The 7,548-nt window shown below is 40.1% G+C and overlaps 1 long non-coding RNA gene and 1 other non-coding gene across 2 annotated transcripts; one reads left to right on the forward strand and one right to left on the reverse strand.

Moving 5' to 3' along the window:
- Positions 1-1,183: 1,183 nt before the first annotated feature.
- Positions 1,184-1,255, forward strand: trnaq-uug. Its single transcript has one exon. It is a non-coding gene; the product is annotated as a tRNA-Gln (tRNA).
- Positions 1,256-6,508: 5,253 nt separating this feature from the next.
- On the reverse strand, positions 6,509-7,017 carry LOC105022771. The gene is made up of 3 exons (XR_004576635.1): positions 6,850-7,017; positions 6,642-6,760; positions 6,509-6,548 (listed from the first exon to the last, which is right to left on the reverse strand). It is a non-coding gene; the product is annotated as an uncharacterized LOC105022771 (long non-coding RNA).
- Positions 7,018-7,548: the final 531 nt, after the last annotated feature.

Consider the following 7,548-nt stretch of genomic DNA (forward strand, 5'->3'; position numbering starts at 1 on the left):
GCTTAACTGTAATTTCCCACTTGGGATCCATACAATGTAGATCCCAAGTGTGGACTGCAGCGTGTTAACTATTAATTACATGACAAAGGTATGATGCATTTATTCACAGCTCAGACCTCAACTAACCTTAAAAAAAATCCTGATATGTGTACAAATACTAAGCAAATAAAGGCAATTCTGATTGTGTTAAATGCTGTTTTGCAATGACCTAACCAGCTACGGGGCACAAAACAATGATGAAAAATGATTCAATCACTGTTAAAGGACCATTGGTCAGGCGGCAAATCTGAAGGTAAATTAAGATGAAAGAGCATTCTGCAGAAGTCAAAGAGAAAGTAATGAAAATAAGAAAATGGTGCAAAATAATATCCCAAGTCTTTAGATATCCTGGGGAGTACACACTCAATAATAGAAGGACCGGTGTCTACTTAAAAGGGTACAAATACTTGTTCTTCAATTTGAAGAAGAAACAGAGTTCAGTGAATGGAAGTGAATTAATGGTGTCAAACTTATCAAGAGCTCTTCGTAACACTGGCCTGTATGGAGGATGGCAAGAAAGAAGCCATTGAAGCAGTTATTTAAAAAATGCCATGAAAGCATGCAAGCTAACAATTTTTGTCCAAAAAGGACCAAAGCGCGGTGTGTCGCAAACATAACACTGTCTTTGTCTCAAGAGACAATATCTCTAAACGCATGTGTGGTGGTGGCGTCATCGTGCTAATGCTCATCAATAGCAGGGACTAGTCGTATTATTAAAATTAACTGATGGTAGAACGGATGGGGCAAAATACGGGGTCTAACTGCGGAAGAACCTGCTTACGTCTGGGAAATAAATTACGATTAGGAGAAAATTCACCTTTTTAGCTAGACAATGCAACATTACAGTGGCTAAAGAAAAATAAATTGAATGTTCTACAGTGGCTCGGTCAAATGTCTATTTTCCAGTGAAATAGTTAGGAATCGGAATTCCCTTAGGATCTGAATACTTTGGCAAGACACTTTCTTGCAGTGCACTGCAATATTATTTTCGTTCTGAATTGTTTTTGTGTACATTTGAACTTTGTGTCGTGTATACATTTGTACAAATATGGCGCATCATGCAACGTATATATACACACAACGATCGAATAATGCCGTGTAATGTGTGTATATAGTCCTAAATTCAGTCGGCGTTTACCCATCCGGTCCTATGGTGTAATGGTTAGCACTCTGGACTTTGAATCCAGCGATCCGAGTTCAAATCTCGGTAGGACCTCGTTTGCTTTTCTTTGTCGGTGTTTGTTCGATTGTGTCTCGTTCGATTATAAGATAGATGAGGGGTGCATCGTCTTGAAGCAATCGTGTGATTCACATTCGTAAAACATTATTTTCCGTGCAATATAGCTATTTAATGATACTTTCTTTTGTAGATGTTTAAAAGTTAGCTTCCATTTGTTTTTCTTAGTCCAAAGGAATTGACAAACGCGAGTAGCTGATAAGACATGTTGACCTGTCTGGTCTTGCAGTGGAAATCAGATCTGAACAACTATTTTGAGAAATGTTTGACATAATACCACGTCCTTATGATATCTTACCATAAGCAGTAAAAACAACATTAACAGGTTGGAATGTCTGACTAAAATGAGAGGGAAAACATTTTTGAGTGTTAATTATTTGTCTTTTCATTTGTTGATGCTGGCGGATGCTGGCCTTTGTTCATTAGTTGCGGAATAAGGAGCGAAGTTCAGGACTTTCACATTTTCGGATCTGGTCACCCTCCAACCGAAACTGTTATGAGTTTATATGGACGACACAGTTATTTGGGGCACCAAGAGGTGCGGGGTCCTCCTACAAGATAAATAATAATTTGATAACACATTTACCTGCAATTCTACACACTTTGACTACCTATGTTTCTCATTTAACAACAGATAAGACAAATAAACACCCTGGATTGGACATTACCTAACAATCGCAGTTCGGATCTAATCATGACATTTAGAACAGCACATACAGTGACCTCCAGAATTATTGGACCAAATAAGCAAGGTCCCAACATAAAACCAATACAATAAAACTAATGTCCTCAAACAGTAATATATTTTGAGTGCCAGTTCAGCCCTCTAGTGTCGAGAAGGGGAATAGCAGAATCAATGTATTTTCGACGAAAATACACTGCTAAAAAAAAACACACAATCATCACAATATAACACCAAATAAATTAACCTTCAGGGATAGCAATATGTCCAGTTAGGAAGCATAAGCAATTGTGAATAAATGTCACCTATTTTGGTGCAAATGAAAGTGACAACAGGTACACTGGAGAGGCAACAGCAAGACAACGCCAAAAAAGGGAATGGTTTTGCAGGTGGTTGCCACTGACAATTGCTCTCTCCTTATCCTTCCTGAATGATTCTTCTCTAGTTTTGCATTTTGCTAATGTCCCTGTCACTACTGACAGCATGAGGCGATACCTGCAGCCCATTCAGTTTGCACAGGTAGTCCAGCTCCTCCAGGATGGCACATCCATATGTGACGTTGCAAGAAGGTTTGCTGTGTCTCCCAATTGGTGACCCATTCTCTTCACAGAATCAGAAATAGTTTTGTTGCCAAGTAAGTTTCTGTCCGGTAGGTGCAACAATTTATACAAAATAAATAAAACTAAAAAAGAACAGTGGACTGAGCATAAAAACAATAGACTGAGCATTAATAAATTACAAACAAATATTTAAGGTGCATGATTTGTCCAGTTGAGGGTTGTGTGTGTATGTGTGGAGGGGTTATCGATTTGTCCAGTTGAGGGTTGTGTGTGTTCAATTAGGTCCGGAAATATTTGGACACTGACACAATCTTTATAATTTTGGCTCTGGACACCACCACAATGGATTTGAAATGAAACAACTGAGATGCAATTGAAGTGCAGATTTTCAGCTTAAATTCAAGGGGTTGAACAAAAAGATGATATGAAACTTTAGGAATTGCAACCATGTTCATACTGTACACAGTCCCCTTATTTCAGGAGATTAAATGTAATTGGACAAATAGAATGTTAATTTTTAATACTTTGCAGGCAATGACTACTTGAAGTCTGGAACGCATGGACATCACCAAATGCTGGGTTTGCTCTTTTGTGATGCTTTGCCAGGCCTTTACAGCAGTTGTCTTCAGTTGTTGTTTGTTTTTGGGTCTTTCTGCCTTAGGTTTTGTCTTCAGCAAGTGAAAAGCATGCTCGATCAGGTTGAGATCAGGTGATTGACTCAGCCATTGCAGAATATTCCACTTTGCTTTACAAAATGTCTGGGTTGTTTTCGCAGTATGTTTTGGGTCATTGTCCATCTGTAAAGTGAAGCGCCGTCCAATCAACTTTGTTCAATTTGGCTTAATCTAAGCAGACAATTCAGAATTAATCTGTCTGCTTCTGTCTTCTGTCACATCATCAGTAAACACTAGTGACCCAGTGCCATTGGAAGCCATGCATGCCCATGCCATCCCACTGCCTCCACCGTGTTTTACAGATGATGTGGTATCCTTCGGATCATGAGTCGTTCCAAGCCTTCTCCATACTTTCTTCTTCGCATAATTCTGGTACAGCTGGATCTTAGTTTCATCTGTCCAGAACTGGGCTGGCTAATCTGGCCTTTCTATTCTTATGAATGGTTTGCACCTTGTGGTGAACTCTCTGCATTTGCTCTCTTGAAGTTCTCTTTACGGTAGACTTGTATACTGATATGCCTACCTCCTGGAGGGTGTTCTTCACCTGGTTGTTGTGAAGTGGTTTTTCTTTACCATGGAAAGGATCCTACAATCAGCCTTTTTGTGTTGCAGAGCTCACCAGTACGTACATTTTTTCTTAGAATGTACCAAACTGTTGATGTGGCCACTTGTTATGTCCCTGCTATCTCTCTGATGGATTGTTTATTTTTTGCAGCCTAATGATTGCCGGTTTCACTTGCACTGAGAGCTCCTTTGACCGCATGTAATAGGTACACAGCAACAGGTTCCAAATGCGAATGTCACACCTGGAATCAACTCCAGACCCTTTACCTGCTTAATGAAGAAATAATAAAGGAATAGCCCACACCTGTCCATGAAACAGCTTTTGAGTCAATTGTCCAATTACTTTTGGTCCCTTGAAAAAGAGGGGTTACATATTAAAGAGGTGTAATTCCTAAACCGGATAATTCGGATGTGAATACCCTCAAATTTAAACTGAGAGATTTTAAGCCCATTTTCATTATTTAACTGTACCTTCAATATATTTTCGTAAACAGTTAAAATAACTAAACGTGTCAGTGTCCAATTATTTACTGTATTTGGGGAGCGAGCTATAGTCAGCTCAGTTCCAGGGGCATGTTCATGAGACCTACTGCTGTAGGAAAGAAACTGTTCTAGTGCTTTTGGTCCCAATAGAACCTCAGCCTTCTGGGGGACGGCAGAGCTCTGAATAGTCCATCAGCAGGTTGATAGTGATCAGCCCTTATTAAGTTGTTTAGAGATGGCAGATTGCAGCCAATCACCCTCTCTGTCCTGGGCAGTTGTGTGTCAGGCGGTGATGGACGATGTCAGAATGGACTCTATGATGGCAGTGTAGAAATGCACCGTCATAGTCTTTGGCAGGTTGAACTTTTTCAGCTGCCGCAGGAAGTACATCCTCTGCTGTGCTCTCTTTGTAAGAGAGGTGATGTTCAGATCCCATTTAAGCTCCTGGGGGATGGTGGTGCCCAGAGAGTGAAAGGACTCCAGAGTTGACTGGGGAGCCACCCATTGTGATGCGGGTGGCGGGGGAAGGGGGACACACCAGGTGGTCAATCTCTCACCTGTACAGACTCATCTCCATCAGAAATAAGTCAGATGAGGGTGGCGTCATCCGCAAACCACAGGAGCTTGACAGAGTGGTGTACAGGAAGAAAACTAGGGGGACAGGGCACGTGCTTCCTCTGCCTCATGTGCTGCCTCCTCCCAGCAAGCTACACACCAGGGGCCCACCGGCAGCCCACTAGCTTTCAGCGGCAGCCGTTTTTTTTTTTATAGCACGCGTTGCAGTCGGGCCACTGGTGGGCCACTCTCATTACAATGTCTTCCAACAATACCCTGATCAGCAGCTCACCAGCGGCCCGACGGCGGCTAGCCGCTTTTATGCACTAAACCCAGCAGGATGCCTTACGCCCCAATATTAGGTTTTATTTATAATAATCCTTTACAATCATTTTGGTCATATCACAAATGGAAATCAACTGAATAAAATCAAAATGTATTTCAAATAGTGCAAGATGCATAAAAAAAACATGCATTCTACAACAAGCATACAAAATAAACATGTGCAAATTAATTGAAATATATATTTTTTATATAGCAGTGCATGAAAACGTGTCCAGCAACAGATATAGTCAAATTACAGTATCTGAATGTGAAAAAGTACAAAATATACATAATACTATATAAAATAAACAAGGGCAGTAGTGTGACCTAGCAGCAATCGATAGTTATTAAATATCATAGATACATCAGTGCAATAAGCTTATGAATGGTGTCATAACACTACAACTACAGTCAGAATTAAGAACATTCACACAGAGCTATAAAAATATTAAGAGGATAATGCGATCATATATATAACACTGTACATAGCAACAGTTAAAAAAAAAAAGAGTACTCCAGATTAACAGCAATATTGGTAGATGTCATTCACATTCACGGCAGGTCCCTTGTACCGCTGCAACATCTTCTCCCACCTGCACGGTCAGCTGCCCCTTTCTGGTAGCTGGGGACCTGGTTCTGGACAGCCTCATCAGTGGCATCCTTCAGCCTCATCAGTTGGAAGGATTCTTCCTTATGGCTCCCATAATACAGTAATCAGATATTGTACTTAAATGGTCTGACATGATTTTGAGATTTGCATGACTTTCCAGACAAATGAAAAGTTTCATGAAGACAACATGCCAGCGCAACTATAGTCTTGTTTTTACCTGATTGTAGAGCCAGCAGTGCCCACAGCTTGACATTCTCTTCAGTCAGACGTTTATCAGAAGCTAAAAAGCACAATGAAATGTCAATAGCTTAATAGTGAAATAAATAAAACTGTCATATACATGTAATTTCTCAAAGGCTGTACAGTATTGCATTTTAGTAAAGGGCACACATTCAGACAAATGCAGTTTCATAAAGAAAAGATGCTAGCGTAACAATAGTCTTGTTTTTACCTGATTGTAGAGCCAGCTGTGCCCTCAGCCCGACCTTCTCTTGAGTCAGCCACTTGATCTTCTCCAAATGTTCTGAAAGTAAAGACAGACAGTTAAATATTCAGTCCTAAATATCTGGTTATTTTACAATCAGAACTCAAATTGCAGTGTCTGCCAAAATTTTAATTCTTACCTTATGGTGCAGAGTTAAAACTTCTCCCAACCTAAAAATAAATTGAAATGTACAAATAAAATTGGAAGCAACATGCTTTAATAAAAAGTTAAGCATCTGGGTTAAGTGAATGAACCCACACTTACCTATGTAGCAGTCCTCCACATGGTGGCTTGGAGTACCTCTCTGGTGCCTTGGAGTACTGTGCTTGTTCTATCCTAAAAATAAACATAAAAGTTGGTGAACAGGTAAATATGGTGAAACCAAGTAAACATTGCCGCAATTACGAGATCAACATGTAAATCACATACCTCCAGGGCTGCAATCCACAGGGTGTTGTGGTGTAGATGTGTGTCCTTGACGTGGTAGGGGCCCACACTGGAACAATTCTCGTTCCTCTGGCGATACACACGTCCGGTCTTTCACGTATCTAGGAAAAGTTAATGTTTTGTAAGCATTTATCCTGCAAAACATATTTTCATTCCAAGTTTCAAATTGTTATTATGTTTTCAAATTCACCTGCATGCTTGATGGACTTATAAGGGACAGCCTCCCAGGTGGTGAACAAGTTCTGGCAAACTTGTAGTGGCTGAAAGACTTCCGGCTGGTGATGCTGTTTGGTGGCCAGTAGCAAAAGTCCTCATTTGAGCCACAGGCGTGGAACTACTGCCACACAGTCATCCTCCTCCGGGAACAAAACTACAGAAAACATCATGACCTGAAAGCAATGTTTAGAAAAGAGGTTTAAAAAAACGGCAGCATAAGACACACACAGGCTAGCCAAGAACAATGTAACAAGTGCAGGTTTAGCTAGTATATATAAATGTTACTGCCAAGAGTAACAGTATCCACATAATGTGGACACGAAGGAACACAAGGGTTACTATAGGTATTTCATCTCAGGCCAACGTTGTTTTTTTGAAGCTCAGTTTCTATAACTTGTTTTCCCGTCAATCTTTTAGAACTTGTGTTCAGCTACAAGTAATTAAATAATTTGAATGTTAATAGAATATTACAAACAGTCCTTGTTTAATACAAACAGAGTCATTACGTTCTTACAGTAACCTAACAAAACTTAATGCTAGTCATTTATAATAGCGCAGAACAGAACTCCCCATAGCTATGTAGGTGACTCTGCTTTCAATAAATGTCAGTCCAATGTCCCAATAAATCTTGATCTTCGTTTGTTTTGGGAGTTCATCAAATTGTAGTAAAACA

Source organism: Esox lucius, chromosome 12 (genome assembly GCF_011004845.1).
Source record: "Esox lucius isolate fEsoLuc1 chromosome 12, fEsoLuc1.pri, whole genome shotgun sequence".
Lineage (NCBI taxonomy): Eukaryota > Metazoa > Chordata > Actinopteri > Esociformes > Esocidae > Esox > Esox lucius.